The sequence below is a fragment of the Rhinopithecus bieti genome, unplaced genomic scaffold, assembly GCF_001698545.2.
Source record: "Rhinopithecus bieti isolate Rb0 unplaced genomic scaffold, ASM169854v2 scaffold_4553, whole genome shotgun sequence".
Taxonomy (NCBI): domain Eukaryota; kingdom Metazoa; phylum Chordata; class Mammalia; order Primates; family Cercopithecidae; genus Rhinopithecus; species Rhinopithecus bieti.
The window spans coordinates 6,112,616-6,140,363 of record NW_016804694.1 but is presented as its reverse complement, the minus strand read 5'-3'; the positions used below and the strand labels follow the sequence as shown (position 1 = coordinate 6,140,363).

General features: G+C 40.0%; 1 protein-coding gene and 1 pseudogene across 1 annotated transcript in view; one reads left to right on the top strand and one right to left on the bottom strand.

The window, feature by feature from the left end:
* The window catches only part of LOC108528302 (trem-like transcript 4 protein), a 108,025-nt gene that overhangs the window by 19,451 nt on the left and 60,826 nt on the right, over window positions 1–27,748 (bottom strand).
* Window positions 16,556–27,648, top strand: LOC108528387 (trem-like transcript 4 protein; annotated as a pseudogene).

The window sequence follows — 27,748 nt, the reverse complement described above, 5'->3', positions numbered from 1 at the left end:
GACCCAGCCATCCCATTACTGGGTATATACCCGAAGTATTATAAATCATGGTGCTATAAAGACACATGCACATGTATGTTTATTGCAGCACTATTCACAATAGCAAAGACTTGGAATCAACCCAAATGTCCATCAGTGACAGACTGGATTAAGAAAATGTGGCACATATTCACCATGGAATACTATGCAGCCATAAAAAAGGATGAGTTCGTGTCCTTTATAGGGACATGGAGGCAGCTGGAAACCATCATTCTCAGCAAACTATCGTAAGAACAGAAAACCAAACACCACATGTTCTCACTCGTAGGTAGGAATCGAACAATGAGATCACTTGGACACAGGAAGGGGAACATCACACACCGGGGCCTGTTGTGGGAGGGGGGAGGGGGGAGGGATAGCATTAGGAGATATACCTAATGTAAATGATGAGTTAATGTATGCAGCACACCAACATGGCACATGTATACATATGTAACAAACCTGCACATTGTGCACATGTACCCTAGAACTTAAAGTATAATAATAAAAAATAAAATAAAATAAATTGTTACTGAGAGACTTGTTATTACTGATACAATCTTATTACTCATTATTGGTGTATTCAGGTCTTGTCTGTTTTGTTTCTTGGTTCAATATTCAGAGGTTGTCTGTGTCCAGGAATTTATCCATTTCCTCTAGGTTTTTTAATTTATTGGTATATTGTTTTCTATGATAATCTGTACGAATCCTTTGTATTCTCGTTCTATCAGTTGTGATGTCTCTACTTTCATATCTTATGTTATGTATTTGAATCCTTTCTCTTTATTTCTTATTTAGTCCAGCTAAAAATTTGTTGGTTTTTCATTTTCTGAAAAGCCATATTTTGTATTATTGATATTACGTTATTTCTTTAGTCTCAATTTTATTTCTGTTTTGATCATTATTAACCTATGAGAATATCTTTGCATATAGTCTAAAAGACAATATTCAGAATATAATTGGGTTACATATTGGAAACAACATCTTAAATAAGGTGCTCATGTTATAAATCATAAGAGGAAAATGTATGGATTTAATTATACTGTCTAATTCTAGCTCCCCAAATGTTACCAACACAACCTGTTGATTATGCACAGCTTATGGCCCTAAAGGAGAACACCCGCTTCGCAAGGCTTTGAGAGTGTCTTAGAGGGAGAAGGCAAGATAAGGACTTATTGAAAAGTTTGCTTTAAGGTAGGTCTTTCAAAGCAAGGGCCAACTTAGGACTCAGTAAAGATCATGACACAACAATTGGGGATTGGCAGAAATAACAAGATGAAGATTTTGAAGTGGGGGGATTCAAAGAATCCTAGGTTGCCAACTATCTCTGACTGCTTTCCATTGAACAGTTGGGTGGGTCTTTTAGGAAGTCCCCATAATGGACAAGTAAACCATTTGCCTGGACAAGGAAACTCCTAGAAAAGTAAAATAATACTCACAAGGACAGTGGAATCGCAAAGCCATGTCAATGTAGACACAAAAGTGTGATTTCAGTTCTCAGTGTCAAGACTGAATGTGAGTATAGACGGTTTCAATTCCCAACAAAAAATTTTATTTTTCTACACAAGCTATTGTGGGCAAAAGCAACATAGGGCAGTAGCTCTATGATGTTGCCCTGATGACCTTGCATGTGCCACCTAGGCCCCACTGGCAGACACTTGAACTACAGCTAATCTGAGGCACGGTAGAAGTGTCTGTGGCTCTCCCGGAACATAAGAAGATGGAGGCCTGTGACAAGATCTCTGAGTGATCTCCCTTTCTCCTCTGAAAGACAATTTCCCATCCTCTCCTGGGTTCAGAGACTCTGTCCTGCCCCCTCAGAATAGAGCTGCAGGCTATGAAACCACTTAGCTGCCTCTAGAATTGATTCCTTAGCAATGGGTATCTCACAACCCATATTGCAGTTGTTTGGCCCTTTCCGTTTTGGGGTGTGAGACAAGGAACACAAGGAGCTGAAACCTTTGGCTAATCTTCCTTACATAATCTTCCTTGTTTATGTAAGTAGTAAACTCATTGAATCTAATAGTGGCTCATTTTGTCTTTATCAGACAAATCTGTCAGGCCTTGACCTTGGCCACGTCTTGCCTTGTGTGAGCTTGACAAATGACAAAAGACAGACTAAGACAAGATATTTGCAACATCTAACACTTTCCACAAATTACTATCTAAACTCACCAAGTGGCCATTAAAAATGAAGAAACAGAAGCAAGGAAATCCTATAGAAAATGGTCAAAAATAGGTGACACATTGCAGTAAAAATCCATAAGCCTGAGAAGCCCATAAATAGATGTTTGACATTGTTAGTTATCAGAGAAATACAAAGTTAAAAACATAGAGCTGTCACTTTGAACTCATCTGACTGGCAAGCACACAGAATGTGGATGACACCTGTTGTTGTGTTGATGAGAATTGGAGAAAGGGGGAAGCCTCGAGCCTGCTGGGGGGAAAGCAACATGACTCCGCATTCTGGAGAACAACCTAGAGCTTCTGTGAGGCATAAACACATGGATATCCCACACCCAATATCCCATTCCTGACATACGCTCTACTATGCTTACTATTTGTTACGTCCTGTTTAGGAAATGCTTTCCTACTCCAAGATCATGTTGTCTATATTTTCTTTTAGAAGCTATATTGTTTTCACCTTTATATTTAGGTTTATGACTCAAATTGAATTAATTTTGTGTATGGTGTGAGAGAGAGGTAAAAGCCCATTTTGTATGTGTGTGTGTGGGTATCCAGTTGATTAGTACCATTTGATGGAAACACCATCCTTTCCCGACAAAGTCTCAGAGGCCCCTTTGTGGCAGTCAAGTGATTGTCAGAGTGTGGGTATGTCCCTGAACTTTCTATTCTGTTCTTTTCATTTATTTTACTTTATGCCAACTGGGCACGTACTCTAGAAAATTCGTACACGGTCCTTCAAGAACATAAATTAAGATATTTATTTCAAATTTATGGTTTTTATATTTCTGTTCATGTAGGTGTGTGTGTTGTTTGTTTGGGCATAGTAAAGAGTTGAAACAACTTCCGGGTCCATCACTAAGGGGAATGGAAAAGCAAAATCCACTACTGTTCTTACATTGTAGGAGAACTTACATAGTAGCAAAATAATCAAAGAATTAGATTCACATGTAGCAACAAAGAATAGTCACGGAAGAACGATATTGTGTGAAAACTTATAGAGTTAAAATTTTCAAAGATTTAACTTATACCTCTCATACAGACAAAATAAACACATCTTAAAATTTTATTCAATGTATACTGCATAACTCATACTCATTCAGAGGTTATAACTGGTTTAAAAAGCTGTCAAGATTCACAAATGTATATGGAGTAAAGGAATGTTGAAATAAATTGCATGTGGAGAAGCACCAGTTAGGGTTCTTTTCCCCAACAGCAGGGGAAGGAAGATAGGAAAGAATTTGCTTGTCTATCCATAATCCACAGTTGTGAGAGTTGTTAAGATCGCTCTCGTAGAATCACATTCACATAACTCAGGGAAGAGAATGCAATAAACAATGCAGAGGTTTCCATTTAATTGCAGATTTTCCCTACAACAGAGTAAAATGTGTAAAAAAATAAAAGCACACAAAATCAATTCTATATATTTTCAAAGGTATGCATACATGCAAGTAAGCATATGGAAAATTGATTGAAAAGATGTATATTAAATATAATGAAGAAGATGCTTATGAGGGAAGGGTAGGGAGGGGAGTTCAGGATGAAAGTGGGAAAGATTAAAAAAACATATTAGGCCAGGTGTGTAGCCGATGCCTATAATCTCAGCACTTTAGGAGGCCAAGGAGGGAGGGTCACTTGAGCCCAGGAGTTCAAGACCAGCCTGGGTAACATAGCAAGACTCCATCTCTATACATAAAAATGCACATAAAAAAACACATGAAACCAAATGAGTGGTAAAGTGTTTCCTTTGATGACTGCGGGCTGTGAAATAAGGAGTCTGTCAACTCAGTTTTGTTACACTAAAATCTTTTGTGGGAAAAAACAAAAAAACCTAAAGCTAAAACAGAAACACAGCATGTTTGCATTTTTCTTTGTTTACAGTTGACCTTGCCATCTTTCAGGGGGTAGGTTTTCCTTTATAACATGAATGCAAGGATTGAGTTCCAGCCTGGGAGAGGAACTGACTTGTTTGAAAGTGTCCAGTGTGCAGTGGTGGGGAGGATGGGATTCCACATCTGGCCTTCTGATGCCAAATGTCATGCTTTTTCCCTGCAAATTCAAGCGGGGGAAATGACTGAGTCAGGAGACAGGCAAGGACGTTTCACTCTAACTGAGATGAACTCAGTAGGTGGGCAGGCATGCACTGGTGAGGGTCTCTAACAACTATGCAGGCAAAAGAGGTGGAAGCAAATGACTGATTCCCTTCAAGCACCAAAGAGGACTCTGGTCCTTGAAGAGCATCCTCTACCCAGAAAAGCCTGCCTTTGGTTCCCAAAGTAATCTTTTAGGATTTTACAAGGTTTTGAAAACTCTCAGTTTACAGGATGCTAAAATGGACCTGTGTTCACTTATGTGACTGCTGTTTAGGCTGAATTTTCCAAGAGTTACTGAACTATTTGTAACAATGAAGATTTCTCAGGAATAGATAAAGAAGATTGATGGTAATAAGAGTCATTTTCTTAAACACACTGAAGTTTCTAAGAAAAGTATGATAAATTCCGGAAGAAGAAAATAGGATTTATTCTCTGCATCTGTATCATTTGATGCCTTCAGTGTGATATGTCGCACATAGTGTCTGATGTACTGATTGCTGTAAATGAAAATGTGTTACTATAACGTTTATACTACAGAATAGGGTTTATTTGGTGTAACAAGGCAAATACTATGTTTTGACAAATAGCGTTTATTTGACATAACAAAGCAAATACTATATGTTTATTTTTCACTTAATCATATTTGACTCACTGACAGCAAAAGAAACAACAAAACTTTTAAATTTTAACTATTGTGATCTCAGTTTTGGCTGACAGTATTCAGGTAGACACTGTGAACTCACCATACATTCATTGCCACCTCTTTCTTTCTTCCCTTCCTTTCCTTCTGTTCCTTTCCTTCTGTTCATTTTCCTTCCTTCCTTCCTTCCTTCCTTCCTTCCTTCCTTCCTTCCTTCCTTCCTTCCTTCCTTCCTTCCTTTCCTTCTTCTTTCTCTTTCTCTTTCTTTCTTTCTTTCTTTCCTTTCTTTCTTTCCTTTCTCTTTCTTTCTTTCCTTTATCTTTCTTTTCTTCCTTTCTCTTTCTTTCTTTCTTTTTCTTTCTTTCTTTCCTTTTCTTTCTTTCTTTCTTTTCTTTCTTTCTTTCCTTTTCTTTCTTTTTTTCTTTCTTCTTTCTTCCTTCCTTCCTTCCTTCCTTCCTTCCTTCCTTCCTTTCCTTCTTCTTTCTCTTTCTCTTTCTTTCTTTCTTTCTTTCCTTTTTCTTTCTTTCTTTCCTTTCTTTCTTTTTCTTTCTTTCTTTCCTTTCTCTTTCTTTCTTTCCTTTCTCTTTCTTTCTTTCCTTTATCTTTCTTTTCTTCCTTTTCTTTCTTTCTTTCTTTTTCTTTCTTTCTTTCCTTTTCTTTTCTTTTTTTCTTTCTTCTTTCTCTCTCTTTCTTTCTTTTTTTGAGATGGAGTTTTATACTTTTGCCCAGGTTGGAGTACAGTGGTGTGATCATGGCTCACTGCAGCCTTGACCTCCCAGGGCTCAGGTGATCCTCCCACCTCAGCCTCCTGAGTAGCTGGGACTATGGGCACACACCAATGCGCCTGGTTATTATTATTTATTGCTTTTCATAGAGACATGGTTTCACCATGTTGGCCAGGCTTGTCTTGAACTCCTGGACTCAAGAGATCCACCCAGCTTAGCCTCCCAGAGTGCTAGAATTACAGGTGTGAGCCACTATGAGTGGCTGCCACCTCTTTCTCATGGGTCTTTCTATAGTAAAAGGTCTACAAGATCATTTCTGATTCCTTTGCAGCTAGGGTTCCAGATATATTTTAGGTCCTACCCATTCAATGTATTTGTATGAGACTTAAATGTGGAAGTGAGCTGAATGGGAAGAGAGGCATCCATTGTGCTGGTAGACTATGGGTGAGATGGAGGGGTTCTGCAGCCAGGGCTGTGCTGGCAGCTTCCAGATTTGGAAAGTTCCCTGATTTGGAAAGGGTGTTGACTGTGGCAAAGGCAGCGGTCCTTTAGTAGCCCATCCTGTGGCTTTAAGAGTCATGCCCAGAAGTTACATAGGATCTGATTCTGTAAAGCATTTCATGTTTGATTTTAAAAATCCCTTTCTACTTAAAATCTATAGCTTGGATTTTGTAGTTTGCAACTAAATCTTAACTAATGCAAGTCCTAAGAAAATATATGCTATCTGTCAGAGTGAGGTGGGAGGCCAGTGTGGAGCACATGCCAAAAGGTATTGAAACCTTCTTTGAGGAATGAATCCCTCACACACATCAAGGGTAGAAAGTTGTGAGGAGTGTGAAGACTGGGAGAGGACTTTTGGAGATAGTTGGTGGTTGTGCTGTGACCCTGGGGGAGGAGAGGGTTAGATTCCTGCATCTTATCTCAAGCCTGGGGAGAGGCTTGAGATAGGGTCACAACTTGGAAAGATGGTTGTGGTCCCTGCAGACAGGGAGATACCTTGTCTAAGGGGTATAAGAAGCTTGTATGATCATAGTGTCCCAAGCCCCAGCTCCTTTCCTCTGGGGTTGATGAATGGGACTTTTGCTGGCTTGAAGTGGGTACATCTAAGGCCTGTGTTAGGGCATGGGAATAGAAATTGAAGGGAAGGTCATTCTGCCTGCTCAGGTTCAGGACCCCCTGGGCCTGCTTGGAGTGTGAGATAGTCCCTGATGTGGTCCAGCCTGGTTCTCTGGAATCCACAAGAGAGGCATGAGCCTAGGGCCTCAGCTAATCCCAAAGTAATACTCTGCTTTCTTCTGTCCTCTGTGCAGCGATCCTCATTCAGACACAAGTTACGTTGAATCCAGAGTGTCTTTTAGGGTTGACTCTATTCGGGAAGTGCCATGTTCTGGAAGAGATAAAAGCTCTTCAGGGCCTTACCTAAGCCTACGTCCCTACTAGACACCCAGCTATTGCTTGAGAATGATGGGACAGCACACTCTGAGCTTTCCATGCCATCTCTTCCACCTGGGTGACTTAATCTGAGCAGGAGACAGACCTCCAAGGTGTCTGGAACAATTTTTCTCCTTCTGCGACATATATAAAAGAAAAAGGATCATTAGAGACTATTATTGGCAACTATGCTCTAATAAATTAAAAAACCCAGAAGAAACAGATAAATTTCTGGACACACACATCCTATCAGAATTGAACCAAGAAGTAGGAAACATGAATAGACAAATAACGAGTAACAAAATTGAATCAGTAATAAAAAAAAATCTGAACAAAGGAAAGCCCAGATGACTTCACTGCTAAATTATGTTGAAGTTTAAAGAAAACCTAATACCAATTCTCCTCGAACTACTCCAAAATATTGAGGGAGAAATAATTCTTACAAACTATTTCTGTGAGGCCAGCATAACCCTGATATCAAAATCAGATAAGGACATACCTATAAAGGAAAACTATAGGCCAATATTCCTGATGAGTTCATATGCAAAAATCCTCAGCAAAATACTAGGGATCCAAATCCAACAGGAAATCAAAAAGATTATACACCATGATCAAGTGGGATTCATTCCAGGGATGCAAGGATGGTTCAATATATGCAAACCAATAAATGTGATACATCAGATCGACAAAATGAAGGATAGAAACCATATGAACATCTCAACAGATGCAGGAAAAGCATTTGATAAATACAACATGCCATCATGATGAAAAGTCTCAATAAATCAGGTATAGAAGGAAAGTGCCTCAACACAATAAGGCCCTATAATATAACCTTCAGTTAACATCATATTAAATAGGAAAAAGCTAAAAGCCTTTCCTCTAAGATTTGAAACAAGACAAGGATGCCCATTCTCACCATTCTAATTCAACATAGTACTAGAAGTCTTAGGCAGAGCAATTAGGCAACAGAAAGAAATAAAGGGCATCCAAATTGGAAAGAAGGAAATCAAATTGTCCCTGTATGCACATGACATGATTTTATATTCTGAAAAACCTTAAGATTCTTCCAAAAAACTCTTAGAGCTGATAATTAAATTCACTAAAGTTGCAGGATATAAAATCAATATACAAAAGTCAGTAGTGTTCCTATACAAGAACAATAAAGTAGCTAAAATAAAATTTAAAAAGCAATATCATTTAAAGTAGTGACAAAAAATACCAAGAATAATTTAACCAAGTAGGAGAAAAAACTTTACAAGGAAAACTATAAAATACTGAGGAAAAGAATTGAAAAAGATACAAAATAATGGGAAAACATCCCATGTTTGTGAACTGGATGAATTAATATTGTTAAAATGATCATGCTACATAGAAATAGAAAATAACCTAAAATTCATGTGGAACCATAAAAGAACCCAAATTAGCAAAAGCTATTTTGAGCAAAAACAATAAAGCTGAATTTTCCGATTTCAAAATATACTACAAAACTATACTGACCAAAAGAGCATGGCACTGACATAAACGCGGACATATAGACTAATGGAACAGAATAGAGAACCAATAAATTAATACATGTATATACAGTCAACTGATTTTTAAGAACAGCATCATGAACTTGTTTTAGGGGAAGGGCAATCTCTTCAATAAATGGTTCTGGCAAAACTGGATATTAACATGCAGAAGAATAAATCTAGATTTCCATCTCTCACCCTGTCCAAAAATCAATTCAAATGGATTAAAGACCAAAGTGTAAGTCCTGAAACTATACAACTGCTAGAAAAAAAGAAGAAACTCTTCAAGATAATGATTTGTAAAAAAAGATTGTATGATAAGACTTCAAAACCACAGCATGAAAAGCAAAAATAAACAAAGGGGATCATAACAAAATACAAAACTTCTGCACAGCAAAGGAAACAAGCAACGAAGTGGAAAGACAGCCTACAGAATGAAAGAAAATATTTGCAAACTACTCATCGGACAGGGAAATAATATCCAGAATATACAGGGAGCTCAAAAATCACAACAGCAAAAACCCCAAAAAATCCAGTTTAAAAATGTGGAAATGATCTGTGCAGCATTTCATATATATACACATATATATGTATATATGTATAAATATATGAAATATACATACATATGTATATATGTATATATAGCAAAATGTCAGATTTTTATTATTGTTGATGTCCTGTCTGAAAGGAAGATTTAGCTGCATAAACTACCCAAGTCTCCACCCTCCTGACGTATATCATAGCTTTTGGTTAAATCCATATTCATCACTTACAATCGTTCACTAGTATTTTGGGGGGCCGTTATCTCTTTATATTCTTCTTATTATTATTACACTTTAAGTTCTGGGATACATGTGCAGAACTTGCAGATTTGTTACATAGGTATACACGTGCCATGGTAATTTACTGCACCCATCAACCCGTCATCTACATTAGGTATTTCTCCTAATGCTATCCCTCCCCTAGCCCCCCCAACCCGACAGGCCCCACTGTGTGATGTTCCCCTCCCTGTGTCCATGTGTTCTCATTGTTCAACTCCCACTTATGAATGAGAACATGTGGTGTTTGGTATTCTGTTCCTGTGTTAGTTTGCTGAGAATTGTGGTTTCCAGCTTCATCCATGTCCCTGCAAAGAACATGAACTCATCCTTTTTTATGGCTGCATAGTATTCCATGGTGTGTATGTGCCACATTTTCTTTATCTAGTCTATCATTGATGGACATTTGGGTTGGTTCCAAGTCTTTGCTATTGTGAACAGTGCTGCAATAAACATACGTATGCATGTGTCTTTACAGTAGAATGATTTATAATCCTACATGTATGTAGCCGACAAACATATGAAAAAAGCTCATCATCATTGGTCATTAGAGAAATGCAATTCAAAACCACAATGAGATATCATCTCATGCCAGTTAGAATGGCGATCATTAAAAAGTCAGGAAACCACAGGATGTGGAGAAATAGGAACACTTTTACACTTGGTGGGAGTATAAATTAGTTCAACCATTGTGGAAGACAGTATGGCAATTCCTCAAGGACCTAGAACCAGAAATACCATTTGATCCAGCAACCCCTTTTACTAGTATTTTTACAACTGTTTGTCACAGCTGAACTATGAAGATTGGTGGATTATGTTTTATTTTTCATCATTATTTGGTTTCCTTAAAAAAAACACCTTTTAGTTTCAGGTGTTCATGTGCAGGGTTTTTAGTTAGGTAAATTGTGTGTCATAGGGGTTTGGTATATGGATTATTTTGTTATCCAGATAATAAGCATAGTACCCAATAGGTAGATTTTCACTTTTCACCTTCCACCCACCCTCCATCCTCAAGTAGGCCCCACTGTCTGTGGTTCTTTTCTTTGTGTTCATGTGTATTCAACGTTTAACTCCCACTTGTAGGTGAGAACATGTGGTATTTGGTTTTTTGTTTATCCATTAGTTCACTTAAGATAATGGGCTCCAGATTCATCCATGTTGCTGTAAAGGACATGATCTCTTTCTTTTGTATGGCTGTGTGGCATTCCATGGTGTCTATGTACCAGATTTTCTTTATCCATTCTACCATTGATGAACATTTAGGTTGAGTCCATGTCTTTTCTATTGTGAATAGTGCTGTAATGAACATACATGTCATGCATGTGTCATGCATGTGGTAGAACAATTTATATTCTTTTGGGTACATATCTAATAATGGGATTTCTGGGTCATATGGTAGTTCTAAGTTCTTTGAGAAATCATCAAATTGCTTTCCGCAATGGTTGAAATAACTTACATTCCCACCAGCAGTGTATACACATTCACTTTTCTCTACAATGTCGCCAGCATTTGCGATTTTTTGACTTTTTAATAATAGTCATTCTGACTGATGGGAGATAGCATTTAATTGTGGTTTTGATTTGCATTTCTCTAATGATTAGTGATGTTGAGCATTTTTTGTCATATGCTTGTTAGCCACATGTATGTCTTCTTTTGAGAGGTGTCTATTCATGTCCTTTGCCCACTTTTTAAGGTGGTTGTTTTTTGCTTGTTAATTTGTTAAGCTCCTTATAGATTCTGGATATTAGACCTTTGTTGGTTATATTCGTTGGCAAATATTATCTCCCATTCTGTAGATTATTTAATCTGTTGATAGTTTCTTTTGCTGTGTAGAAACTGTTTAGTTTAATTAGGTATCATTTTTGTTTTTGTCTCAATTGCTTTCAGTGTCTTTGTCATGAAATCTTTGCTCTGGCCTATGTCCAGAATGGTATTACCTAGATTATCCGCCAAGGTTTTTATAGCTTTACGTTTTACATTTAAGTCTCCCATCCCTCTTGAGTTGATTCTTGTATATGACGTAAGGAAGGGGTCCAGTGTTGATCTCCTGCGTATGGCTAGCCAGTTACCCAGCACTGTTTACTGGATAGGGAGTCCTTTCTACATTGCATGTTTTTGTCAACTTTGTTGAAGATCAGATGGTTATGTGTGTGCAGTTTTATTTCTGAGCACTCTATTCTGCTCCATTGGTCTACATGTCTGTTTTTGTACCAATACCATGCTGCTTTGGTAACTGTAGCCTTATAGTATAGTTCAAAGTTGGGTAATGTGATGTCTCCAGCTTTGTTCTTTTTGTCTAGAATTGCCTTGGTTGTTTGGGCTCTGCATTGGTTCCATTTGAATTTCAGAATTTTTTTTTCTCATCCTGTGAAGAATATCATTGGCAGTTTGATAGGAATAGCGTTGAATTTGCACATTTCTTTGGGCAGCATGGCCATTTTAACAATATTGATTCTTCCTATCCCTGAGAATGAAATATTTTTCCATTTATTTGTGTCATCTCTGATTTCTTTGTGAAGTGCTTTGTAATTCTTTTCTTTCTCAGAGATTTTTCACCTCACTGGTTAGCTGTGTTTCTAGGTATTTTATTCTCTTTGTGGCTATTGTGAATGGATTTATGTTCTTGATTTGGCTCTCAGCTTGGGCATTGTTGGTGTATAGAAATGCTACTGATTTTTGTACATTGATTTTGTATCTTGAAATTTTGCTGAGGTTGTTTGTCAGATCTAGGGGCTTTTGGGCAGAGAGTATGGCTTTTTAAAGGTATAGAATCATAAAATTTGCAAATAGAGATAGTTTGACTCCCTTTTTTCCTATTTGAATACCTTTTATTTCTTTCTCTTGCCTGATTGCTCTGACTAGGACTTCCAGTACTATGTTGAATAGGAGTGGTGAGAGTGGGCATCTTTCTATTTTTCTGGTTCTGAAGGGGAATGCTTCCAGCTTTTGCCCCTTCAGTGTGATGCTGGCTATGGGTTTGTCAGAGACGACTCTTATTATTTTGATGTATGTCCCTTCAATGTCTAGTTTGTTTAGGGTTTTTAACATGAAAAGAATGCTGAATTTTATTGAAAGCCTCTTCTGCATCTATTGAGATAATCAGATAGTTTCTGTTGTTAGTTTTGTTTATGTGATGAATTGTATTTATTGATTTGCATATTAAGCCAATCTTACATCCCAAGGGTGTTTTTGGTAAAGACAGGGTTTCCTCATGTTACCCAGGCTGGTCTTGAACTCCTGAGCTCAGGTGATTCACCTGATAGGTATTTTATTACTGATTCAATTTTAGAACTCATTATTGGTCTGTTCAGGAATTCAATTTCTTCCTGTTTCAATCTTGGGAGGTAGTATGTTTTGAGGAATTTATCAATTTCTTCTAGCTTTGCTAGTTTGTGCACACAGAGGTGTTCATAGTCGTCTCTGAGGGTTTTCGTATTTCTGTGGGATCAGTGGTAATGTCCCCTTTGTCATTTCTGATTCTGTTTACTTAGATTGTCTCTCTTTTTTCTTTATTAGTCTAGCTAGTGGTCTACCAATCTTAATTATTGTTTCAAAAACCAACTTCTTGTATCCTTTAACAAATCTCTGCCTAACCTCCTTACCCTTTTCATCACCATTTTCAGCCTCTAGTAACCTCTATTCTACTCTTTACTCCAAGAAATCAGCATTTTTAGCTTTCACATGTGAGTGACAACATGCTGCATTTTACTTTCTGTTCCTCCCTATTTCATTTAACATAATGCCTTCCAGGCTCATCCATATTACTGCAAATGACAGATTTGTTCATCTTTTATATGGTCTTTTGCATCTCAATTTCCTTCAGTTCAGCTCTGATTTTGGTTATTTCTTGTCTTCTGCTATCTTTGGGGATGGTTTGCTTTTATTTTTCTAGTGTCTCTAGGTGTGATGTTAGGTTGTTAATTTGAGATCCTTCTAACTTTTTGATGTTGGTGTTTAGCACTATAAACTTCTTTCTTAACAACGCTTTAGCTGGTTTAACATATCAGCAATTCTGGTATATCTTTGTTATCATTAGATTTAAAGACGTCCCTGATTTCTGCATCAATTTCATTGATTACCCAAAAGTCATTCAAGAGCAGGTTGTTGAATTTCCATGAAATTGTATGGTTTTGAATGATGTTATTAGTACTGATTTCTATTTTTATTGCCCTGTGGTCTGAGAGTATAGTTGTTATAATTTCAGTTTTTTTGAATTTGCTGATAATTGTTTTAAGTTGAATTGTGTGGTCAGTTTTAGAATATGCACCATGGGCAGATGAGAAGAATGTATACTGTGTTGTTTTGAGGTAGAGAGTTCTGTATATATGTTAGGTCCATTTGATCAAATGTTAAATTCAGGTCTCAAATATCTTTGTTAGTTTTCTGCCTCAATAATCTGTCTAATACTGTCAGGAGGGTGTTTAAGTCTCCCACTATTACTGTGTGGTTATCTAAATCTGCTTATAGGTCTCTAAGAACTTCTCTTAAGAATCTGGGTGCTCCTGTGTTGGCCACATACATATTTAGGGTGGTTAGGTCTTCTTCTGGAACTGAACCCTTTACCATTAGGTAATGGCCATTTTTGTCGTTTTTGATTGTTGTTGGTTTAAAGTCTCTTTTGTCTGAAATTAGAATAGCAACCACTGCTTTTTTGTTTTCCATTTGCTTCATAGATTTTTCTCCATCTCTTTACTTTGAGCCTATGGGTATCACTGCATGTGAGATGGGTCTCTTAAAGACAGCATACAGTGGGTCTTGCTTCTTTATCCAACTTGCCACTCTGAACAGACATTTCTTAAAAGAAGACATACAGATGGTCGATAAATAAACAAAAAATGACTTGACATCACTAATCATTAGGGAAATGCAAATCATAACCATAATATGATATCTTCTCTGTCAGGTTAGAATGGCTATTATCAAAAAAAAAAAAAAAAAAAAAAAAAAAAAAAATTTTTAAAATAACAAATGCTAACAAGAATGTGGAGAAAAGGAACTCTTTATACACTGTTGATTGGAATGTATACTAGTACAGACTCTGTGGATAACAGTATGGAGGTAACACAAAAATCTACAAATGGAACTACCATATGATCTAGCATTCCCACTACTGAGTATGTACTCAAAGGAAGGGAAATCAGCAATATCTGCACCACCACGTTTATTGCAGGACTAGTCACAATAGCCAAGATAGGGAATCAACCCAAATGAAAAACGAATGGATAAACAAAATGTGGCATAAATGTGCAATGAAATACTATTCAGCCATAAAAGAATAAAATCCGTCATTTGCAGTAATATGGATAGCCTGGAAGGCATTATGTTAAATGAAATAGGGAGGAACAGAAAGTAAAATGCAGCATGTTGTCACTCACATGTGAAAACTAAAAATGCTGATTTCTTGCAGTAAAGAGTAGAATAGAGGTTACTAGAGGCTGAGAATGGTGAGGAAAAGGGTAAGGGGTTAGGCAGAGATTTGTTAAAGGATACAAAATTACATCTAGAGAGGAAGAATAAGGTCTAGTGTTCTATACCACTGTTGAATGACTATAGTTACAATCATATATATTTTAAAATAGCTAGAGAGAAAATATTGAATGTTCTTAACACAAAGAAATGATAAATGTTTGAGATGATGAATGTGCTAATTAACCTGATCTGATCATGCTACATTGTATGTATCAAAACATCACTACGTACTCCATAAATATGTACAATAATCATGTCTTAATTACAAAAAAAAAGTAAAAAGTAAAGAGTAAATTAATCAGAGTTGAATAAGAAACATTCAGTCCCTCAGTCACACTTGCCACATGACATGTGCTCAACAATCACACATGGCTACTGGCTACGATGATTGACAGGGAGAGAGAACATTTCCACTATCACAGAAAATTATGTAGGATGATGCTTCTTCACAGACTTTTGCTTCAGTAAAACTGGTCAGCTAACAAAGTGTTCAGTTCCTCATTACAAATTTAGCTTCTTATTGATACAGATTAAACATCTTATAGTACAATATGCTTTGACACCTAAGTATTTTGGCTGATAGTTTCCACTTATTTAAAGCAGTTTTTTGTATGAAAGAGAAAAAAACACATTTTAAATATTTATTCTCAAGGAAACAGTTTCTATGTTTTTAGTGCCTCAGTCCCATTGCCCTTTACCCCGAGTCTCCTCCACAAGGGTCTTGTCTTCGGCCTGCCAGTGCAGGTCATTTGGATGGATGATGGGCACTGTCAGGGAGGCAAAACTTCCTCTGCCTTCTTAGGATCTTCATCTAAGAGCCCAAGATCAACTTCTCCACCTGGAAGGCAGTTGGGGTGTCAGGCACAATGTGACTTGTGGCCACACCACGAACTCATATGGAACTTGTCTGGTCTTGGGATCTTGTGCCTGGAAATAGCCTGAGGTGGCTCAGGAAGCAGAGAAAGGGTGCCAGACCATTCTCTGGCAGGGAACAGGACCTAAGGCTCCAGGGCTGGAAGGAGACAAAGGGGCAGCCTCGCTGGAGGGACATTAGTGTCTCCACTTAGACCCAACTCTTTCCCTGTGCAGTTCCATGTTTTCCCATCAGCCTCCATCAGCAAAGTTGCTGCCCCAGTATTTGGTACCTGCTTCTTCCAGAGAAATAAAGTTAGTTTCTATTTCATGTTTTTTTAAAAATCTATTCTCTTTGTCATTTTCAAGTGTATAATTCATAGTTATAAACTCCAGTCACCATACAGTACCATAGATCTCTTTAACTTATTTTTTCTGTCTAACTTGTGTTTCTTCAAAAATACCTACCCAGTCTGTCCAATCCCCAGCCTCTGCTAATGCTATTCTACTCTGTTTCTGTGGTAGATTTTATTAATTGAAGTCCTTACTTATTCAGATTTCCCTGGGGCTTTTACCTCATGTTACTTTCTGTGCTCCAGGATCCCACCTAGGACACCCACATTGCTTTCAGTCTTCATGTCTGGCTTAGGCTCCTCTTAATCCGGGCAGGTTTCTGGAGGGCAGTTTCTGAGAATTATTTCTTAGTTTTGATGGCCTTAACAGTTTAGAGGAATGCTGCTCAGGTATTTTGTAGAATGTCCCTCATGTGGAATTTGTTTGATGTTTTTCTCCTGGGGCTAGTGGCTTTGGGGAAGGAGTCTGCACAGCTAATTGCCCTGTCATCACATCAAGTCAATGACACATTCTAACAACCAGAGTTATCCCTGTGGTTCTGCATCTTGGTTGCCTGGCTGCCACAGTAAGTGTGAGGTTTCTCCCTTCTCCTCCTTCCCCATGCTGTTCTCTGGAGGAAAGTCACCTGCACAGCCCACGCTTTAGCAGTGGTAATTTACGCTCCCCCTTGAGAGCAGAACCTATAAGAGTTGTTTGCAATCTCTCTCAGTTCCTTCAGGCTGCTATGAGAAGATGCCTTAGACTGGGGACTTTATACATAATAGAAATCTCTTTCTCAAAGTTCTGGGGGCTGGGAAGTCAAAGATCAACGTGTCAGTGGATTTGTTATCTGCTGAGGGCTGCTCTCTGCTTCCAAGGTGGCACTTTCTTGCGTATCCTCAGTTGGCTGAAGGTATGAACACTGTCCTCACATGGCAGACAGGGCAAATCTTCTTCCTGCAATCTCTGGTATAAGGACATTAATTGCACTCTTGAGGGTGACGCCCTCATGACTTAAGAATTTCCCACAAGGTCCCACCTCTTACTGCTATTACATGGAAATTAAGTTTGAACATACGAAGAGGGGGAACACCAACATTCTGAACACGGCAGAATCCTTATGCATGGGATATTTGTCTATTCTCTCCCAGTTCTTTATTCAGCCATTTACTTACATCAGCATGGACTAGCAATTTATTTTACAAACTGTGTAGTAACCCAGTACCACTTGATTTTGTTGCTAGATAGCTCTCACTTTGACCATTATCCTCCTCTACATGTTTTATAGACATGTTGAAATGACAGGGTTTTTCATTTCTCCTCTTTCATCCACTCATGTGGATGAAATAAGCACTGGTTGAGATGATCCCAAGCTCCCATAACTGATCCACTCTTGCCTGCCTTCCCCTCCAAATATCCCTGACAAGCACTCTCTTTCCTCCCTGCTCTCCTGGCCCCACCATTTCTAGGGAACATCTTATAATTCCTGGGATTAAAATCTGCCCTCTACAAAATGTCCCAGGGTCAAAACTCATCATCGACCCACCATGGCTGAAACCAGAAGGACTCAGGAGTCTGGTCATGCCTCCCAGGGCCCTGACCACTTATAGGAAGTGCATAGAGAGAAAGAAAGAGGGATGACCCCAGTTTCATTTGCCAGCTTTATGCTTGGCCATGCTGAGAGCTTCCCCCCGCAACAGAGAAGCAGTATGATGGGCTGGAAGGAGTAAAGCAGCAGACACGGGGAGAAGTTCAGCGAAAGGTGGCAGAGCAACGCAGCAGGGCTGAGGTGACCAGGCCCAGAGACAGACCCTGTAGCTGGTGGTCCCTGTCAAGGCCTGGTTGCCCTCCTCCCCTGGTCTGCAGAGCCCACCCTCCCAGGCCGACCAATTCCCCAGCAAGGCACTGACCTTCCTCAGTTTTCCCAGCTGAGAGACACTGGGAACCTGGGGCAGAATCAGGCTCAGTGTCTGGCTCCTTCTCCTGAGAGGACTCCCCTTTTTCTCCTCTCCACTATCAGAAACAGATTTGGGCTGGGATGTCCTGGGGGCAGTCCACACCTGCTACTCCCGCCTGTGCTGCTGCTGCTCCTGGCCTCAGGTGACATGGAGGGAAAGAGGGCAGGGGGTGTAAGGAGTGGAATGAAGAATGAGTGGGGCAGGGAGCAGCGTGGCTCTGTGACCACAGGAAAGAATTTAGGGGCCCTCTTCTAGGTGTGAGCATCAGAAGTAGTTCCCTCTCCCCTTCCCCAGCCTGTGATGGGAGAGGTTGGATCCCTCCAGAGCTCTGACCTAGGTCTCCTTCTGCAGGTTCCTGGGTAAAGGGCGCCGTGCCTGAAGAAATTCACAAACACTCAAGACAGACCCTTTTCCTGCAATGCCAGTACTCACCCAAGAGTGGGTCCTATTAGCCCAAATCCTGGTGTCAGGAGACATCTCCAAATCTGTGTTCCTTACTGGTCACTAGCTCCAAGCCACGGACAGCAGTCCAGAAGTCTCGTTACACAATCTTGGACAAGCCCAATGCTAGCTTCTTCAAAATCACCATGATTCAGCTGAAGGAGGACTCGGGATCCTACTGGTGTGAAATCTACAACACTTCCAAAAACTTCATCACTTTTCTTAGAGATGTCAGCCTGGAGGTGTTTCCAAGCGAGCTCTTTTCTTGAGGAAATAACTCTGTGCCCCACCTCCGTCCCAGGGACCTGAAGGAAATGTCATGCACCCACTCCCATGCCTCCATCATCCCCATCCTGCCAGGTCTTCTGCTCTGGTCCAAGGGGAGCAAAGATCCTGTCCCCAGTCATGGACTCTCAACTCTCCTTCACTCGGCACATCCTGGCCTCAACTGTTGGGAAGATACCCCCAGAGATCCCTGGACAGAGACACAGTCTCTCTGTCATTCTGCATCTTTCTTTGTCTTACACAGGCACAACCACAACTCTTCTTTTCACACACACACACCAACAGCTCTGTCACGCAGATCTTAGGTATAGGACACTCCTGGCCTAAGACATCCTGAGGGTCTGGCTCTGGGTCCCTACCTCCTCTCATGTATGGGGTAGACCCTGCCGTCTTCTGGGCTCCTAGAGAGTCATTGTTTGCTGTCTTTTTTCTTTAGCCCCAACGTCTCCTATGTGGACCCTCCTCTGGCTCCCAAAAAGCACAAGTAGGTTGGAGGCCTCGGTGTGGGGAGATTAGAGGGGTCACCAGGCAGCTTGGGAGCCTCAGATTCAGGGAAGGGGAAACCAGGGACGACTACCTCTGAGGATTGATCTCTTGGGGTCTGGGCCAGTGGGAAGCTACCTTCAGGGCCCACTGACTCCCAGAGAGAGAAATATGCACTATCTGATGTGATCAGAAGATCGCCATGTTCTCGCGATGATGGGCGGGTGTCCCCAGAGGGGAGTCCACATGGAACACCTCGCACACGTGTCCTCCTGCCCCTGGCCTCCCGCCAACATGGAGAGGACAGTGCCAGACTTAACTTTAGCTGGGTATGGAGATCTCACACCTCAGTTCACGTTTTAACACTGGGAGGGAGGTCTTGGGAAGGGAGGGCCTGATTAGTTTCTGAACTCTGAAATCAGGTCCAGGGCACCCAAGGATCCTTCTCTGGTAGGTTGGGGCATAGGTTACAGCTGTGGAGCCCCCAGGCCATGACTCCAAGTTTGGTAGAGAGGAAAGGGGAAGAGGATGTAGGTTGTTAATTGTGGAGGAACCATGGAAAAGACAGTTGAACATGGATTTCTGCAATGAGACAAAATGGAACCCAGAAAATGTGGAAACTGGAGGCTGTGTTGGTGTGTTGAAGGGTGAGTGTGAATAGAGTGACTGCAGCCTGGGGCAGATGGTGGCTGGAGATGTCAGCCAGAGAAAGATGAGAGGAATGCTCTTAAATTCTGCTTCTATCCTTGTAGTCATGGGTTTTGAGGCCATCACGGCCTCCCCTTCACTGTAGGAATAGGCTGCAATAGACTAGGTCACAGGTACTCTAGGGGACCATGGGGCAAAGCCATGAGCGACTGATGAAAATAGACAACCAACTGCCAGAGCATTTGCTCCCTAGCCCTCTCCTCCTGCAAACTCCAGTGTGGGTGGATTATAAACAGACTATCTCTCAGGGAGTTTGAAGGTGAAGCACTAACCAGAGGATAAGCATGGCAGCTAATGGGGGTCCCTGGGGTCTTGTGCTCTAGGGCAGTGGTCCCCAAGCCTGTCAGAGACTGAGCTGCAGAGCAGGAGGTGAGTGGCAAGCCAGTGAAATTCATCTGAATTACAGCCTCTTTTCATAGCTTGCATTACCACCTGAGCTCCGCCTCCTGTCAGATAAGTGGCAGCATTAGATTCTCATAGTAGCACAACCCCTGTTGTGAACTGTGCATGCGAACATTCTAGGTTGCATGATCCTTATGATAATTGAATGGCTAATGATCTGTCACTACTATTACAATGCAATAATAATAGAAAGAAAGTGCACTATAAATACAATGTGCTCCAATCATTCTGAAACCGCCCCTCACATTCTGGTCAGTGGAAAAATTGTCTTCCACAAAACAGGTCCCCAAAAAAGGTTGGGGACTGCTGCTCTAGGGCTCTTCCCCTCTCACTTTTAACCCTCAACAGGCAGAGGATTTAGCCTCTATTCTTCCCCATTACCAGACTAATATCTAATATGCCTAGGTGAATCTGAATTCACAAGCCAAAATAACTAGGCTTCTTAGTAGAAGCACTACCTTAAAAGAATGGCAACACACCCAACAATAGAAACCCATGAAGCAGAACTATGGGCACTGCCCATCCCACAGGAACTTAAGTACCTGTGATCAGTCTGGCTAAAGGGGTGAGGGGAGACATGAACTATGTGTATTGATAAATATAGTGAACCCCAAGTTTCTGTTATAAGAATCAGTATGTCAGCATGGTCAGCTCTCTTATTCTTTGGTTCTCCATTTTAAAGTTTAACTTCCTGGTTCTTTTCGGCCCCTTGCTTCTAGTTTCAGTAAAGAACTTTCCCGCCAATCCTAACTCTATAGTTCACATCTGTTCCCCTGGTCACCTGCTCCAGCCTGACTCCTCCTGGTCACTTACTTTGACTTGAGTCACCTCTGGTCACCTGCTCCATCCTGACTCATCGCTGTTACCTGTTCTGATCTAAGTCACCTTTACTTACCTGTCCCTAACCATCCTTCCTGCCAAACTACTCACCCCACCACTCTGGCTTATACCCCTCCCCTCTCCATAGGCAATCGGAATTAGCTTAGAGGGTGCGGTCCAACCCTAACCACTAGGGGAATGACATAGCAGTAGGGGCTACCTGCATCAGGAATAAGAACTCCTGCCCCTCCCCTGTCCAGGTATGCTCTTGCTGTTGTTTCATCTGCAAGAAGTGCCCGCCCTTTCTGCAGAAAATAAAAATTACCTTTTTGAGAAAATTAATGTTCGAATGCCATTTGTTGTGGCACTGCAGAACAAGCATTTTGCATTTCTAACTTGGATCATAAGGAAGATCCATTGAAAAAAGGAGCCAAATGGTAATCATAGTTGTGAAAAATATTATACACTGTAACGTATGTGATGAAGGATGGCTGTGGCTGGACAGTGAGCAGGAAGAGGAGTGAGGAATTCTCATGGAAAGTCCTGGAAAGAACTGGAGATTTAAGAGTCATAGAGAAGTTAGGAGACATGAAGGAGAAGAGTAGATGTACTAATGTATTGGTATCAATAACCCCTGTGAGAGATAAAGGACGAAAGAAGGAAATATTTGAAGAAAGAATATAGGGAAGCTTTTCAAAACTATAGAAGAAGGAAAGACCTCACATTGAAAAGATTCATAAATTGCCAAAGAGGGGAAAACAGCAAACACACAAAAAACACCTCTAGTCCCATATGTAAAAGGGAAGAACATCAAAAACAGGGAAAAGTCTGAAGGCTTTCAGATCACCTACAAGGCAACAAGATTAGATTTCCCTCTGAGTTCTTAAGAGGAATACTAGAGGTAAGAAGACAATTGAGTAATATTTCTAAAGTACTAAAGAAAAACGTTGTATCCAGTGTTTTGTATTCAGCCAAATTGTCACTCCAATGTGAAATCATAAAACCTCTGGATTCTCAAGGCCTCAGAAGGTTTGCCACATGCAAAGATCCCCATTGAAAACACTCCTGGAGGAAGGTCTCAGTGAGGATGAAAAACAAACCCTGGAGATGCTGCAAGAGGTGAGGGAGTAAGTGTGCCCAGCATCTTGGGAATGTTTATTTTTATATTTTTTGATTCATATAAAATGCAGGTAGAAGCAAAATGAAGAATAAGAGAAAATACATTCAGGATCATTGAAAAATAACATTCTAGACCAGTGATCCCAAACCTTTATGGCACCAGGGACTGGTTTCATGGAAGACAAGTTCTCTATGACTAGGACAGGGGGATGACTTCAGGATTCATGTGTATTATTGTTATTATGCACTTCATTTCTATTATTACATCATAATATATAATAAAGTAATTATACAACTCATCACAATGTAGAATCTGTGGGAGCCCTGAGCTTGTTTTCCTGCAATTAGACGGTCCCATCTGGGGGTGATGGGAGACAGTGACAGATCATCAAGTGTTCCATTTTCATAAGGCGCATGCAAACTAGATCCCTGGTATATGCAGTTCACAATAGGGTTTGTGCTAGTATGAGAAGTGGTGGAGATCAGGCGGTGATGCGAGTGATGGGGAGAAGCTGTAAATACAGATGAAGTTTCTCTCGCTTGCGCACCACTCAGCTCCTGCTGTGTGGCCCTATTTGTAACAGGCTAGGAACTGGTACAGTCTGTGGCTCAGGGGCTGGGGACCCTTGTTCTAGACAGTACCAACAGAGGGTGAAAAGGAGACACTACAAGGAGACACTAGAAGCCCATGAAAGGATGGTTGGGTACTTGTCTCATGAGACAAGCTCAATGTAGCAATCGTACTAAATCACGTAGATATGAGTCTTCAGGTTACATCAAGAGAATGTATACCCTTTCATCCAGCAAAATAAAACTCTAGGTAAAGGAAAGTTAGACATGAATTTAAAAAAATAAAGCACAGTAAATGGAAATATAAAATAAAAAGGTAGAGTTAAGTCCTAACATAAATGCAATTCCAATAAATTTAAGTGGATTAAATTCACAAAATAAGGACAGAGACACTCTGAGTTTTAAAAATTCCAATGTTATATTACCTATAAGAGATAGATACACTTACAAAAGATCTTAAAAGTTCAAAAGTTAGAAAACTATATTTGACTATTAGGAAACAAAATAAACTGTTCGGTACTCTTAATATCGAACAAAATAGAATTTAAGGTAAAATATCATGTCTATAAATTTGTCTATAAAATAGACAAAGATACATTATATATACTGATGAAAGATGTGCTTGAATGTGAAAATAGAGCCATCATAAGCATGTGTGCCTAAATTTTGGCCATGAAATACATGAAACAACACTATCAGAAATGCAAGGAGAAGTAAATATTAGCTATTGTAGTTGGAGGCTCACATACCTCTCAGAGGAACAAAGACCAATCAGACCAAAACTAAATAGAGGGATCTAAGTTCTAAGCCAAATAACTACTAAATTCCAGGTACTATGCCATCATATAATATTTATAAATGTGTTATATATATTATAAGATATGTATAAGAACATAGGATGAATATGTAATAAATTATACTTTTAAATAAACAATATTTTCAAATATATAAATACGTAGTTTCAGATTGAAACTGTTCTAAACTATATAAATGTATTATGTATGTTTTATAAAATACAGTATTCATAATATATATTATATAAACCATGTATAAGTAGATATACATATGTTTATAACCCTATACATAATTAAAAAGATAGTATACATTCTTTCAAATACAAGGAATGTATTTACAAAAAGACACCTTGTATGAGGACATATAAGCAGCATGAAGAAATTCCAAAGAATCAGTATGACACCGAATACATTCTCCAAACCCAATGCAATAACATTAAGAATGCATAAGAGAAGTAAAGATAAAATAGCACTTCTAAAACTAATTATTAATATATTCATATGTGAATTATTAAGTATGTAATAAAATATATTTTGATAATATGACCACTACATATCAAAAAGTATGGGGCATAGTTAACATTGGAGATCAATTAGCAGCTTTGAATATATTTGTTGGAAAACATGAAAGCTTTCAAATCAATGAGCTAAGGAAGCATCTTAGGAAGATGGAATGTGAGCACCAGGGCAAGCCCAAAGAATCATAAAGGAGGGAAACAATCACGGTAAGGGCTGAAATAAATTGAATGATTGAAAATGAAGATCAAGGTAAGTCATAATTCATTCTTTGAAAGTTTAAAAAGATAGCCATATTCTTGTCAAGACATATGAAGATAAAAGAAGATGATAACAACAAATTGAAGAAAAAGAAGAAAATGACCATGCACTCATTCTATAGAGATGTGAAAATAAATAAATCCTGAACAAAACCTTGTTGTTTTAAACCTTAGAAGTGCACAAATTCCTTAAAAAATATGAACTGCAAAGGTTAACGCAAGAAGAAACAAATTTCAATAGATTAATAAATAGGAAAACTGAAATGGTAGATGAGCCCCACCCTCACAGAAAATTCAAGACTCACATGGTTTTATAGGTAACTCAGTCGTTTAAGAAACATTTGATTTATATTTCATACAAGATGTTGCAGAAAATAGAAAAGAAGCAAGAACAGCCCAGGTTATTTGAAGGGGCTAGTGTCATCAAAATCACAAAACCAGTTGGGGGAAATAAAAATACTAAATTACAGGTTTATTTCTCTGACGCACGTGGAGTCAATTCCCAAATTACCATTAGCTAACTGAATTCAAGAGTGCATCAAAAAGAAGACTGTATTATGATCGAGTACAGTTTTATCACAAAACAGAAAGGATTGTTCAACTTCAGAAAAATCTATTAATATAAGTGAAACAAATTCATAAACTACAGGGAAAAAAGTCATCTGCTGCACAAAAAGCATTTGGGAACCTTGAGCACATTTATGTTATATGAAAAAGCTCTTAATAAAATGGAAATAAGAACAGATAACTTGGTAAAGATTGTACACCAATGATTACAATAAACATTATTTAGTGAAGAAAGCATAAACAAACAAATTCAGGATTTCTGCAGCTACCATTAATGTCTTCTATAATATTAGAGGTTCTGATCAATGCTTGAAGGAAAGGAAAACAAGTTACAATAAAGAAGATTAGACAAGAAGAGAAAAAACCATCATGACTTGCAGATGATGGTATTATCTACCCAGAAGAAGAAAAAGAATGAGAAACAACAAATGATTAAATCTCACAAGAGAATTTAGCAAGGTTGCCAGAGACAAAATCAACCGACATACATCACAAGTAGATCTCTATGAAAAATAATCATTTAGAAACCTAAGATAGTTTTCATTACAGCGACAAAATCATTAAGTTTCTAGAAAGAATTAATTTAAGCCAGACCTATTTGGAGAAAACTACAAAATGCTAAAAAATGACTGGTGATCTGAATAAATAGAAATAATCCATGATTTTGGAAGAGGCAATAACATTGTAAAGAGGTCAACTTCCCCCAAATTCAAAAGTCTTTAAATGCAATCCCAAACACAACTTCAGTTTGCTTTTGTAAAGAACTTGAAAAGTTTACTCTGAAATTAAATGAAAAAAAGATGATGCATGACTAGCTAAATCAACCATGAAAAAGTGAAAATAAAAAGAACTCACTAGCTTTACCAAATATTAAGTAATACTGAAGCAGGAAGCTACTGAGGCCACAAGAGAAAAGCAGATTTGCTAGGACAGGGTAGTCCCAGAATCAGAGCTAGGCAGGCCAGGAATAGGTGCCACACAGAGGGGACCTGGGAGGACCCCTGGCACCAGCAGACAGGAGGTCTAGGTCTGTGCTCCGTCACTGCTAAGGGTCTAGTCAGGTCCTGTGCAGTGTCTGGGCCTCATTCCTTCAGGTGTGATATCTTGGCTGGTCTTAAAAATGCACTTGGCTCTGATTCCTAGGAGGCTCCTGATAGTCCTGTTCTACCCGACCTAGTTAGGGAGAGTTCCTGCTCCCCTGGCTCTATCCCTCCCCTTCCCTGAACTCCAATCCTTTGTTCTTCCCCTGGCCAGCTTTTTCCTCCATTCAAGACTTTGAGGTTCCTTCTGACCGGATCCCCTCTCAGTCCCAGAGACCTCTGTGGCTCCTGCCCCACGCCCCTGTGTCATAGTGAGTTCAGGGTGAGCCCTTATACAAGCAGCTCCAGCCACAAGGGGTCTGGCTAACGGACACAGCAGCAGCAGGTGACATCCTGGCCCAAGTCCATCCTCCTTTCTCCTTCCTCCCTGCAGGAAATCAAGTGCCCCATCTGCCTTGGCTCAGCTGACCCCAAACTCCTGGTCTCTGTGCTGTGTGGACTCCTCCTGGCCAAGGCCCTGATGCTGTGAGTCCTGTTTGTGTTCCTGACCTGCAGGTGCCACAGGTGAGTGGGGCCTGGGTTTGGTCTGGGGGGCAATGGAGCTGGAGTCAGATGCTGTTCCTAGAAAAACGGCTAGGGAAAAGAAGACAGATCACAGAGGCAGGAAAAATGACAACTGAGTCCAATTTAAATATGTGTTTCCTTGCAATCTCTGCCTTCCTGCAGACACAGACCTTAGAAAAAGACAGAGGCTTTCTAGGAGTCCCATCCTAGGGCTCTGCCTCTGTCTTTGTCCTGAAAGGAACAAGGCCAGGAGGACAAAGCTGAGAGTGCCTGGGTAGAAGGTTTAGGAGACAGGAAGGGGCAGTGAAGGAAGCAGGTGACAGGGAGAAAGGAGGGAAAGAGGAGGAACAGGTAACAAGGACAGGGTGAGACAAAGGGGCAGGAAAGAGGATCAGGGAAAGCATCACCTGCATTCATGACTTTTTTTCTCCTGCCACATCTCAGGACAGCAATGACGGAGGTTGCTGATTGTATCAGCCCAGCCTTGCCCCAGGACTCTTGGGTGCGTGAGCCACAGCGCGGATGCAGGATGAATCCCAGTTCTTCCCCTGCCCAGCTATTGGGAGCCACTCTAAGCATTGTGCCCCACCTCCCCGTGAGGAAAGGCCAGCGCTAAGCCTATTGGCGAGAACTTTCAGCCCCTAATCTCCCCGGTGGTGACCCCTCACCCCTGCCCGGAGCCCTCTTACATCTACTTCCGCTGCCCTGCCTTTCGCCATTGGGAAGACCTGGGGCGGGGGTTTCTGTATCCGGGTCAACACCCAGCTCAGCATCTTCAGCTGTGCCTGCGGTCGTCTCCAGCACTCTGTGGTTCTCTCAGCCCCACCTCAGCAGGTCTCCAGGATACCTCACATTTTCCCTGTTTGTTGCCTGTGGTCTGCCCGAGAGTCCTATCAATTTCCTCTTGTGCTTAATTAAATTCAACCTCTAAACTGAAATGTGTCAGGGGCAACTGAGCAAGAGGGCAGATGTATCCTCTCAACCTCCTCCCCTTCCACCCTAAATGAGAGAGAAATGACTTAAAAATAAACGATAAAATTGAAACTAAGAAAGGCTGTAATCAGCAGACTGGAAACTGAGGAAGTCCTAGAAGTAAAAGAAAAAATCAGATGCCTTAAAATGACAAGAGCAGTGGATTCAGCAGCCTA